General features: G+C 43.9%; 1 protein-coding gene across 7 annotated transcripts in view; it reads right to left on the reverse strand.

The window, feature by feature from the left end:
- The window catches only part of FAT3 (FAT atypical cadherin 3), a 475,518-nt gene that overhangs the window by 328,058 nt on the left and 133,846 nt on the right, over positions 1–13,614 (reverse strand). The window lies entirely within an intron of this gene.

The following is a 13,614-nucleotide window of genomic DNA, read 5'->3' on the forward strand; positions in this document are numbered from 1 at the left end:
GGAGATATGGGAATGTCCTGTAGTCATAGTGCCAGAGTCTACACGTATATGCACAGTGGAGAGAGGAGGGAGCCCACATGGAGGCTGCAAATGGGCCCCATCCTCTCAATGCGCCCCTGGAAAGAGTTGAACAGTAATATTCAAAAACATGAAAGAATATAACAACTAGTGGCAGAGATCTGCACGAGTTCTAACCAATAACAATCAAGACAGCCAAGTAAAAATATATCCATGACTTAGAAAAAGGCTCATACCACAGAGGCATAAAATCAAAGTACTATGCCCTTGTCCCACTGTTATTGGTGACTATAGATTTATGCTGACCGGACCAGACTGAACCAGACTTGCTGACTGGACTGGTTGACTGAACTAGAGCAGACTTGCTGACCAAATTGGACTGAATCAGACTTAATGACTGGACTGGACCGGACTGGACTGAACCAGACTTAACGACTGGACTGGACCAGACTAGACTGAACCAGACTTGCTAACCAGACTGGACTGAACCAGACTTAATAACCAGCCTGGACTGAACCAGACTTGCTGACCAGCCTGGACTGAACCAGACTTGCTGACCAGACTGGACTGAACCAGACTTGCTGACCAGACTGGACTGAACCAGACTTGCTGACCAGACTGGACTGGACCAGACTTGCTGACCAGAGTGGACAAAACCAAACTTCGCCTCGGAATCTTAATGCAGACAGGAAAGGGAACCCAATGTGAGCAAATAGAACAGGTTCTGACAGAATACACTGAGGAGAACAAAAAACTCATATGCAGCCTTGGATGGGAACAGCATTGCACTGGTAAATTGAGAGCCAGGGACCGCCCTTTAAATACCTAAAGGTGGATTATGATATGCGATATATGGGAGCCACAGATTGCCTCCTGAGTGGCTGAAGCCCACTCAACTGACCGGAGCAAACTTACTGTACGGTGCCCATTCCAGCATTCGGTGGAAGCTGAACCCGGTTGAGATCCAAACTACAGAAGACCAATGCAAAGACCCAATCCCATGCCGCTGTTTCCCCTCTATACACCTTTGTGTCTGGTCTGCCCAATCACTGCAGTGGGCACCATGTTTATGTGTAAGGATAGGGGGTGTGGGGGGGGGGGGCAGGACTGTAGTGCAACGGAACAGACACTGCCATAGTAAGTTCTGCAAATAAAACCATGCTTGCCGATTGTCATGACTGAAAGTGCTGCATTTAGACTAAGTGCTCGGAACTCACAAAGGTCTATTTTGAACACAGTAGAGTAAGGAACCCGTCCACGGCCACAATTACGCTACGGTTTAAGTAAAAATGATTAACACAATAGCATGCCGTTCACAAACGACACGATGTGCTCTTACTTAGAAGAAGTCGCAATTTCGACTAATGAGCACTTTTCGATAGAGGGAACTTATTTTTTTTGTCTCACTTTGTTTTTCCTCCCCCTCTCTCTCTCTCTCTCTCTCTCTCTTTCCCAGTGCATTCTGGCCCATTCAACTGAAAAACAAACCAATTTAAAATGCAATTAGAGCCCTCAATGAGAGCATTTAAGGCTTGTAATGATTCTAAGTGCATTACTTAGCTACAGATGAGCTTGGTGCCAAACATCACGCTGTTATTTCTTTATACAAGATGCCAGTATTTAATGAAAATGACAGAAAAAAAAAAAAAAAGTAAAATCTAGTGGCTACGATCAGACCCGTTATTTTCTAAACAACAAGCGGGTTTCACCGGCGGCATTGTACCGAAAAAAAAGAAGAAAAAAAAATTAAGTTTAACTTGACTTTCAGGATTTCGAGCTATTGAGACTTTCCCGTTACATTTATCAAAGGTTCCTACAGAACTTAAGTCCATGAAAACGCTTCACATTCAATTCCGCCGTCTCATTCGTTTTCCATTCATCGTGATCTGCGGGATTTTTCTTTTTGTTCAGTGGCTCTCGTTGTAAATTAGGGCCATGCAAATACTGTTATAATATAATCTATAAAATTCCTAGATATTATGCTTCTAAAGTGGATCTGCAACCATCCCCATATTAGCATAAATAATGCATCATCCAGAGACGTTTTATTAAATGTGAGTCTTTCCTCTATCTCCGCTGTCTCCTTTGATTGAAAGTGACATTCCACATTCCTGCATTAAAAATGAAAACACGTTCATCCTGCCTGTGCTGCGGTATGCCCAGAATATGCCCAGGACTCATTGTTAGGAAGCCATATAAAAAGAGCAGGGGCCCAGACAATAACCAACCTCACCGCCTTCACACCCAGATTGCATACCTTCAAATCATAGTTTAAAAACAAAATCTGCCAATAAAATCCAGCTTTTAAGGATATCCATGCCTAAGCATATATCCATCTCGATTCAAGTATTGGAATTAGGGATGCCAATCCCGGGGCATTTTTCCAATCACGGGTTCCGCGATTTAAAATGCGCAATCTCGGGACTCTCGGGATCCCTGGTTTGGCATCCCTAAAAAAAAACCTTGCCCCGTCCACCCCACACCGGCCGACCCGCAGATTTACTTACATGGGAGGGCGTCCGGTAGCGGGGCAGAGAGCAGCGCTGCAAGGGGGCCTCCGGGCGGGTGGCGACAGCATCAGCTGTGAGGGAGGCGAGGCCAGGAGTTACAGTGCGGCCGGGAGCGGTCAGCTGTGATAAGACAGTGCAGCCTGCACAGCGTGATGGTCAGGGGTCACGCTGCGCAGGCCGCGCGCCGGGGTCGAGAACAGCCGGGCAACTTCTGTGCGGGTGCTCAGAAGCTGCCCGGCCATTAGGCTGTGCATGCGCAGTCTTATCCCGAAATCCTGGAATTGGATACTCCAATCCCGGGATTGAAATCCTGGACATTTTTGGGGCCAAATCCCGGGATCCCGCCAATTTTGGAATCTTTGAAACCTAGACTGTAATGGTGGAGTTAGGGAAATTCTGCCTAAACTGATAAAAGCTCTACCATTGGGGTGGGGGGGGGGGATTCAATTGAGTACGCGATATTCAAAAATCCCATAGCTGTAATCTATGACTTCTATAGAGGTCACGGTGCGAAATTTACTAAGATGGGAGTTCTATTGAAGATGGGATGTCTCCCATAGCAACCAATCAGAGACTACTTCTTATTTATGGAGCACCTTCTAGAACATGGGTCTTCAACCTGCGGCCCTCCAGATGTTGTGAAACTACATGTTCCAGCATGCATTGCCACATTTTTTCCTATAAGAGCATGCCAAAACTGTCAGGGAATGCTGGGACATGTAGTTTCACAACATCTGGAGGGCCACAGGTTGAAGACCTGTGTTCTAGAAGATAATAAATCGAATATGATCAGTTGCTTTGAGCAACAGCCCATCTTCAATAGAACTCCCATCTTAGTCAATTTACCCCACAGTGTACCAGTTTAAAGAAACAGTATGGTAAGCCTACCTCTACTGATGTTACATACTAAAGAATACAGCAACAAAAACTCCCCAAATACTGTATATATATAAAATTAAAATAAATACAGTATATGGTAAAACAATATAATTAATAATAATAATTTACCAATTCAATAAACTGTGCTTGTGACGTGGGCACTGTTCGCATGTGATAGGGCCCAACTACACTGATATCAATCATTTCTTCCCTCTTAGGGGGTATTCAATCCCAGGTGAAATTTTCGCCAGTTGAAAAATCTGCAATTTACACCTGTTTTTTGGGAGGAAAATTCAACCTGCCCTATTCAATCCCTGTGCCCCTAGCATCAGTGAAAACCACGTAGCTCACATGTTTTGGACAAATTTGGGCTGCTTTCCGCACTTTTTTTTCTGCGGCCGTTTTCGCTTATATGAATTCATCCCCAAAAAAAGTGAAATGGCCTGGGCAAAAATTAACTAAGAAAATGGACAAAATGCCCGTAATTGAATAGCGATAGGCAAATCTTTTCTGTTTTTTTTTTTTCACCTGGTGAGAAATTCGGCCAAAAATACCCCCGTTAATATCTACAAATTAAAAAAAGTTGGATTGTATTACCATACATACAACCCCCTGGTGTTCTTATGAAATCTAAGAGACACGTTTGGGGCCCAATGCCAGGTCTGTCATCTTGAGTAAAAGAATTTCCGAAAACATTTGTGATTACTTAAGTATTCTGTATTCACAGGACAATGTTATAGGAGTCTGATGAGACAACAAAGACCTACAACAACACTTTATCCATATCAGTGTTGTACCACAAAGCGTTGTGTTAGAGAAGGCCAAACCGTATAACTGTGGGAAGTGATGATAAGAGCTCGCCGCTCAGTTACTGCAGAGCGGGGAAACGCGGCAGCCTGAGAAACCCGAGACGACGCGGAATCTCTGTGAGTAAAGCGCACTTTGAAGAGAAGAAACAGAATGCTGAATATTTAGCCACCTTCCTGGAACAAATATGAAAGCCGCACTCACTGTGTCATTTTACAGAGATGAAATGTATCTAAATGTTGGAGTATACAACCGTTTTACATAGAAAAAAAAAAGCAGCCTCATGTAAAGTCTGCAAATGTCGATTTATTATTTTTCTACTGATTTTTTTTTTTTACTCATGGGCATTGTTAAATATTTATCTATGTAGTGATGGATAAACAAGGGTAAAATAATGCTGTATTGCGATGGCTGTGGCACACCTGTGTTTTTCGGCGGCACTCCTAGAAAATGCTGGAGTGCCGCTCACCAACGCCAGCCGGCTGCCAATCAGCCAGTGTACGGCCTGCGATCACAGGCCGTCGACGGAGGACACTGTGCGCATACGCAGTACTCCAATATTCAGCATGACTGTAAATTCGCATCCCTGCCTACAGAGCTGAATCGGCAACAGGTGTACTTACTCCTAACCTGACGGCAGCAATTGACCTTTGCAGTATTATACAATTAAAGACCAAGTGAAGAAAATAACTCAGAGGGCAGAATTCAATGAGAAAAATCTCTGTGCATGGCGAGAGATTTTTTTCTCTCGCCATGCACTCACCCTGTTCCAGAGGGCTCGCTGCCAATCCTGCTCCCACTATTCAATGTGGTTAAGACTCGCCGCGACTCGCGGCGAGTCTTAACCCCTGCAGCGGACGAGCATCCGCGGCAGGGAGCCGGGGGATAGTGGCAGCCAGGGAGATTAAAGGCTCCCTGGCTGCCCCAGAACATATGTGGAGGGGAGGAGGGCTCCCCGGGACCCAGGCAGCACAAGCTGCCCCCCCCCCCCCTATAGCCAGCGGGGGACCCAGTATTCACTGCACCCGATCGTGCATATGTAATGATCGGGTGCAGTGAATATATGAATATCTAATGAGCGGCTCGAGAGCTCCGGCCCCCTGCTGGCTGCTCTGTGTAAAAGAAAAATGTAAATTTATTTTTTTATTAAATATATATTTATGTGCTATAAGCACATGAATAAAAATAACATGCTCCTTCACAGAAAAAAAATCCAGATTTTTTGACACCAAAATTTAAAAAAAAAAACCTTTTAGTTTAAAAGTTCACATTCCAGTTCTCCATGAAAAGATGGAGAATTGCTACACGGAGAGACACGGCGAAAATCACTTAAATAGACGGCGAAAATATCACATTGAATAGGGTGGTTCACTTTTGGAGAGCAAAATGCTCCTTCCAACGCGAAAATAGCACAAATTCGCCATAAAACACGGCTAATTTTTCTCATTGAATACTGCCCAGAGGGTCAGATGCACTAAGGCTAAGCTCCAAAAGTGATAAAATGGAGAGTGATATACAACCAACCAATCAGCTCCTGCCTGACATTTTCAAACACAGTCTGTGACATGGCAGGTAGGAGTTGATTGGCTGGCTGTTTATCGCTGTCCATTTTATCACTTTTGAAGCTTAGAGAATCTGGCCCAGAATGAGGCTTCCTAGACAAAACCTAAAAAAAAAATTGGTTCCAGTGTTTGGATTCCCCCCTTCCTGGTTGAGGTATAAGTTCAACTACTTGCTGGTTTGCTTTCTAACTCTGGTAATGTAATGTACTGTATTGCCGGCATTAGCAGTGACACACAATGTTCCGGGCATAAACTGCTGTCGCAGTGCCTCAATAATGAAGCGCAATCTAGGTCAAGTGGAGGAAGAGAAGCCGCTGGAGAGGTGTGGAGAGAGTTTACAGGGACACAGGGAGTCATAAGAGCTCTCAAGCATAAGACATGAAAACATGAATCCATTTAAAGTTCCCTGTTTTGTGCAAATATAAAACACAAGACCAAGAGCAAACCGGTGTTACATTAACACACTGTAAAATGATGATACACTGTAAAATGATGATACACTTGTGCGACACTGGAATATTTTTGCTTTGTCTGTGCTGATTAGATGCTGTACTGTGGAAATGTATGTAAAAAAATTACACTGTTTAACCCATTCAGGTCCAACGTCTAGTCAGGCTCAACAGCCCTAGCGCTAGTGGCAGATCCAATGGTGAGAAAAATAAGAACATTAACATCGTTCAACATTTGATGTAGACCACGCTAATATAACTTAAGCGTGAGAGGCTGGGGAAAGTATACTATTAACCCAGGGGACGATGCAAATCTTGATGACACAGATAAAGTCATCGGAAGCTTAGGTTTAAGTGAAGAATAACACATACCCTCCAACTGTACCGGCTTGTACAGTACCGTTTTTTTAACAGTCTCTACCGGCTAAAACGAACTATACCCATTGTACCGATTTTCTGGCTACTGACAAAAATCTGGTAGTTGTAGTTCATAACATCGCCGACTGCTCCCCAGGGGGTGTGGGAGAGCAGGCGGCCAGGACTACATCTCCCAGGGTGCACGGCGGTGGGGCGTGGCAGGCCCGCCTCCCCCTGCTCAGGAAGAGACTCCGGTTGGGGGATGTCACGGCTGTGGGGAGCCAGTGACTGAATGTGTAGTTCTCTCCCCACGCCGCACCCAACCGCTACAGCAGAAGCTGCCGCGATCAAAGAGTGGGCGGCGTGGCGTCGACAGTGTGCAGCCTGATCAGCCGCAACATGGACTAACGGCGCCTGTTCTTCCGGCCAGACTCCGCACAGCCGACGGGACTGACTGTTCCAGGTAGGGACTTTAAAATGGGATGTGTAGTGTAAAGTAAAAGGGTCAAGACCAAGCCCCTTTACAAATGGCCACTCCTCTATCTATGGCAACACCCCCCTGGCCTGTACCGATTTTTTAGTTGGAATTGTTGGAGGGTATGATAACATGTTTATGGTATGACACACGGGAAGGTTGCCCGCACATGACATGTGTATAACAGTCCCACACTCATCCTACCTACGATTATCAAACAGAACCCCATGTTCCAGACATTACTGCTCGCCAGAGCCGGTAACAGGTAGAGGAGTTGGGGGACTAGGCAGGCTTCACTGGACGTAGACGGCTGCTATACCTCGATATTAACAACTATTCAATCACTTTGGACTATCCCAAATTGCCAGTGTATGGAAAGCAGGCGACAATGGCTGCAGTATGGGGGAGATGGTAAAACACTTTGCCCATGTTTTCTTTGTATCCTCCTCAAATTAATTGTACACAAGAAAAATCAACATTTGTTGGAAAATGAAAATAGCGGGTGTTTAATGAGTGCAGGATAATATAAGGTGGTACAAGCTGCATCTATGGTCTGTGAAGCTCTCTCTGTCTATGCAAATAGCATATACAGTATTGTAACTATTATTTCCTTAAGGTTCAATAAAAAACTCAATATCGTTAACGATGATTGATATCTACCAAACATGCAGGTCAATTCGGAAATATAGCTAAATGAATTGCATGTTCGGCGGGTCCTGATGACATCACTGAACAGCATTGGCGGGCGATACCATTCAGCGTGTACCGCCAATATCGCCCGCTGTAGGGTAATGTGTATGGGGCTTAAGAACGCCGTAAAATACGGTCTAGGATTTCATGCAGTCCTGTTATGTTATTTTTAATATATGTTGCCTTTAAGATCGCATTCTCATTGCGTTAGTAAAATTCTCTAGCACTTAACTGCAAAAAAAAATATCACAAATTAAAAAAAAAAAAAAGTTTACTTTGGTCGAGAAAATATACATTTGAAATAAATTTACACAGCCCACAAGGGGTGGAAATCTAGTATACTGTGTAACAATTTATTGTATAGTGGTCAGCGAGTGGGGGAGAGGGAGTCGCAAATGTAACATGAGAAACGGGAGCGACGTATATAGCAAATTCCCACAAAACACAAGATATACGAGGCATAAAATATGATCGGTACAGAAGTTTTGAGCCATCAATTCATTTTAAATCAGATTGTGCAGTAAACTGAGAACAAATAGCTCCCCAAACAAAAAAAGAAAAAAAAGAAAAGAAAAAGCAAGACAATGCCGCAAATGTATCAAAAATCCGCCAGTTAGCCTGGAAGTAATCAAGACATAAAGGCCACTCAGCATTAAACCGGCGTAATACTAGACAGCCCCAAGGAATCCCAACTCAGCCACCATTCAGAAGTGGGTTATGAATACTTTTCTCACTTCCCTACCAGGTGCTGGGAACATTTCCACTCTGGAGCGCCGGCTAATGTCAAGAATCGGTTCATCAGCAAATTGTTCCAGCTTATGACCACGGTTTTATCTGCTGCAGTCCCCTGAGATGCTGCTTGCGAATTATACTTTTATAAGGGCGAGACAAAAAAAAAAAGACATAAAACTACTTTCACATTACAAACCGATTAAGGATTTCTACTGAAGGGGAACAATTGAGGTTTTGATCCATTATGGTTCTAGATAGATCATTTTTAAATTAGGGGTTGCGCTTCAAAAAAGGACCCTCTTTGATAAGTCGGCCACAAGAGTAGAGAACCCTGGGGCACCCGCAAAGTATCATGGCAACCGCCATTCAACAATGATGGGAAGGACAAGAGGCGGTGGACCGGAGGTGGAGAATGAGGTCACTAGGTTGACATGCATTGAGTGGACCACTGAGGGTCGACAGGGCTTAGATCGACACCTGAAATAGGTCGAAATGGCCAAGGTTGACGACACAAGCATTAGGTCGACAATGGGAACGTCAACAGTTAAAGGGCCGACAAGAGTTTTTCACTGGAATCGCAAACTATTTTGAGGCCGCTTGTTCTCGCTAATTGAAATAGATTATCAAAATGTACAAACAATGTAATCCATCGCAAAGAAAGATAAAATGTAAGTCTTTTTTATTTATTATTTACAGATATTATGAGGGTTGAGTAAATTACTTGTGGGGCGACTACTCGGGCAGTCTATGTTCTGTAGGGGATGAGTAGTCCACACAGCGGTGGAGGGGGAAGTCCCATGGCGGCATCCCTGTCTCAGCTCCTGCGCACACTTATGGTGACGCGGCGCGCCCTGCCATTAAATGCACACATATGCCGCACTGGTAGCTCCAAACTTGCAGATTTTTGTTTGCAGCCCAATATGGCCAAGTACAAAGATCTGAAAGATTAGGGCGAGTTGGGGGCTCTCTCCTAATTGAATTGACCCTTTTTCCGAGATCTACAGACATTCATAATGGACACACACAGTTGTCCTCGAATTGAAGCCAAAAAGTGGAACTAGCACAAAACATTAAGGATGAGATTTAGAAGGATGAGATATTCAGAAAGTGAGAGATTTGGGAAGAAATCTCCAGTTTTTTTAAAGCGGCAATCATTTTCACTTCAAAATCAAACTGGTTTTGCGGTGTGAGTGATTGCCGCTTTAAAAAAACTGGAGATTTCTTACCAAATCTCTCACTTTTTGAATCTCTCATCCTATTAAATCTCACCCTAAAGGTTCTGGACCCTTTGATGTAAATATTGATGAAGTTTTCTGATGAACCTCTATCTGGAAAATATAACGCTCTAAAGATCCAGAGGCATTTTCTGGCCCAGAGTATTTCTTGATGTTCTTCCAGGGTTGAGCCGTTTGGACTTACCGGCTTACACAGGTGTAGCTATGAATCAGGGGCAGCACTTGTCAGCAAAGGTCAAAGCTTCTGATGTTTGTTGTGACCACGCAAAGCCCTGTAATACCTCTCTCGTACTGTGATGGGAGCATGGTGAATACAAACTGGGGAGATGGTGAGACTGGGATAATAGGCCGGCTCTTCATAAAGTTACAACTCAAGATGAAAAGAACACTAAACCCCAACATTTACGCAAGTCCACGCACAACTCAGGAACCATCCAATGATTTTTCCAAATTGTGCAAATGTGAGTACGCCTTTACAAAACAGCGATCAACTTTGAATCACCTTACAACGTTGTGACCTCACAGACCATTCAGTTCAGTATGAATCCACCAATCCATGTTATCTGCTATATGACAGAATCATCTATCTTCAAATCTGACATCCTTCACGGCCTCTATATACTAGTCCGATTTGTTCCGATATTACCCAATTCCTACAGATCGGGCTGAGAAATCGGGCCAGATTGGATGTGTTTGACATCGCATTGGGTCCGATGCGCGGTCCCGTGCACATCCGACCTGAGTTAGACGTCAGACCTCCTCCTGGCAGTGGAGAATGGGGTCACATGGGATTTAGCCACCCAGGCCGGTCCCTGGTGGCTCAAGGTAGGGATGGCCACCGTTGCCATCGATGGCAAAAGTAAAACTGGCCATCGATGGCCCATAACTATGCAATGGATGACCATCAATGTTTTTACATATCAATGGTCATCTATTGTCTTTGACTGATTGGCCTGTGGGCCAATCAGAATACAGGGGTGGAGCTTCACGGATGTCCTGGGCGGAGCTATGCTCCATATCCCAGGAAAAAAGCAAAACTAAACTATTCCTTTAAGCTTCACTTCGATGGTGGGAAATCATCTGGTTCTTCCCCATCGATGTCAAAGCCATCGATGGTCGATGGCCATCCCTAGCTCAAGGGGGAGTCCGATGGCCATGAATTGCTGCGATATATCGCAGTATTGTATGGCCACCTTAAGACTTTTGCGAACTTCTTTTCGTTCTAATTTCACCTGTATTTCGGTTTTGCAAATCCAAACTCAAGTTGCTTTGGTTCAGAATTCGGATTTAAAATCAAAATCTTGGAAAGTGGATTTCTTGAAAATAAAGAAATCAAGAAATAAAAAAAAAAAAAAAAACAGCTACAAAATTTTTTCTAAGCAATCCAAAACAAAAAATATTGTTTTTTAAAAAAACGACTTCCGATCCGCAGGAAGTTCCGCTCCAGATCAAAACCCTCTGGAGAACCGAAATGTGACCCTGTTCGGAATGGAAAAAATCTTGGTGGATTAGGGTTTCTAAAGGACCCCAGTGCACATCTCTAGTAATTTCTAGCATGATTTGTTGGGAGCCGAACGTGCACGACTGCCTGTCTCTATATTATGCGACTCGCTGCTGTTTTGTGTTTCCTAATTGATAAAACAGAGCCCTATTTCACAATAAATAATGTATTAAACAGAAATCCCGCAGCGTCGCCGATTCTGGTAGCAATTCAGTGCAGAAACCATTAGAGCGAGCTTTGCATTGTGTGTAACCGTCACTAGTGGACGCTCATTTCCTGCTAGTCATTGATAGGACGGATTCACGCAGTTACGCTAACGTTAGCAAGGTTCCTGGATATACTGTGGATATCCGTATATTAATTAACGGCAAGCCGAGCAACAGGCGGACAAAAAAATAACTGGGATCACTTCCTTTAATTACCAATATTTGTCACGTAACTTTTAACGAGCTGAGCCGTAATTACTGTATATAGAGCTTTGTCACAGTCAATGACACCTATAACAGTTCCTAGAGGCCTCACCTATATTTAGGGGTACACTTACTAAAGCTTCTGCCAATGAAAAGAGGTTACGTTGTCCATAGCAACCAAATCAGATTCTGTCTATTATTTTTCAAGGATGCGATATATAGAGAAATGTTAGATATAATCGAATTGGTTGCTATGGGAAATATCAGCCTCTTTTCATGTTTTAAAGCTTCGGTAAATGTATCCCTTAGTTATTTTTGGTGCAGTTTTGGACAGCTTTCACCCATCAGTAAAAGATCTGTCAGCAGGGATATTAACAAAGCACAGAGAGATAGATAAAGCAAAAGAGAACGAATGCAATAACCGCGCACCATGGCCCTTATTCTGGTTGATTCGCTTGGGTGCGAATTCGCATCCTTATGAGTCACCCTAACCCCACATTGTGAATGGTTAGCATGAATATGTAAGGGTGGTCTGCCCTTACATATGCGTGTAGAATTCCAGGGAATTGGGAAGGCAGCTGACATACGGTTATGTTATGTGTCGTCCCGTCGTGTCCCCCCCCCCCCCCCCCCCCGCACGTGCGTCACTGACACATTAGCCTAATGGCCCAGCCCGGCGCATCTCACGCCCCTCTCCACCCCCCACACACAAGGCTGGGTGCGTGCACCCGGCGAACAGACTTTTCGCAGAGTTCGTGTGCACCCAGTGAATACACATGCGCAGAAATGCTGCTGCGCATACGCAAAACATCGAATGAATGAACCAGAATAAGGGCCCATGTTACAGGCTGCATTTTAAAAATGACCGGTACTTTGGGATAAATGTCCTAGGATGGGAGTTCTATTGAAGATGGGAAGTTGCAGATTCTATTATTTAGCACCTTCTAGTAGATAATAGATCGAATCTGATTGGTTGCCAATAGCAACATCTCATCTTCAATAGAACCCCAACCTTAGTAAATGTACGCCTCTATCTGTCTCTCTGTGCTTTGTTATTACCAGTTTCTTATATAGCGCATGCATATTCCGCAGCACTGTACAGAGAATATTTGAACACTCACATCAGTCCCTGCCCCAGTGGAGCTTACAATCTATGTTCTCTACCACATGTACACGCACACAGACATTTTAGGGTTAATTGGGTTAGGAGCCAATTAACCTACCAGTATATTTTTGGATTCTGGGAAAAAACAGAGTACCCAGGGGAAACCCACTCATGCATTGGGAGAATATACAAACTCTGCACAGATAAGGCTATGGTGGGACTGGTACCCAGGACCTCCGTGCTGTGAGGCAGCAATGCTAACCATTACACCGTCTGTGCTGTCCTGAGAGGTGTATGGTCCCTTTATACTTATATTAGTCAAATACAAGGAGAAAATAAAGAGCGAGATGAGTTCCCCAAAGCCAGTGAATGAATTAGACAAATCTTATTTCAGTTCAGCGAACTCAACGTGCGGGAAGCTCATTATTTTACTTTCAGATCCTGACATTTCACAGCTGCATTCCGGTCTCTGGCTTGTGCATTTAGAGCAAATATTTGTACAAAACACAGATTACTGATGAGATGAAAAATAAAATGCTGGGAGGGAAATAAATAACCAAACGCTTGTGAGTAGTAGATTTCGGGAACCTGTTTTGCTCCTATCAAAATATGTGAAATCATGAAACACAAAGCGCTAAATCTACTCCTTCCCCAAAGACAGCTGTGAAATGAATTACTGCCAAATGGGATGAACACTTAAAACATAACCTCAGCTCATCTGTTGCTGGTTTCTGTCTGAAAGCCGCGGCAGCGGAACAGTTTGCAAACGATCTTTGACTGAGTTCTGTATTTGAGACGTCATCGTTGAAGAAAATATCAACAGTGTCGGCAACCTGTTTTAAACATTTCACTTTGCTGCCAAGAAATGTTTTACACACAGTAAT

The sequence above is a fragment of the Crinia signifera genome, chromosome 2 (assembly GCF_055691185.1).
Source record: "Crinia signifera chromosome 2, ASM5569118v1, whole genome shotgun sequence".
In the NCBI taxonomy this organism is placed as follows: Eukaryota; Metazoa; Chordata; class Amphibia; order Anura; family Myobatrachidae; genus Crinia; species Crinia signifera.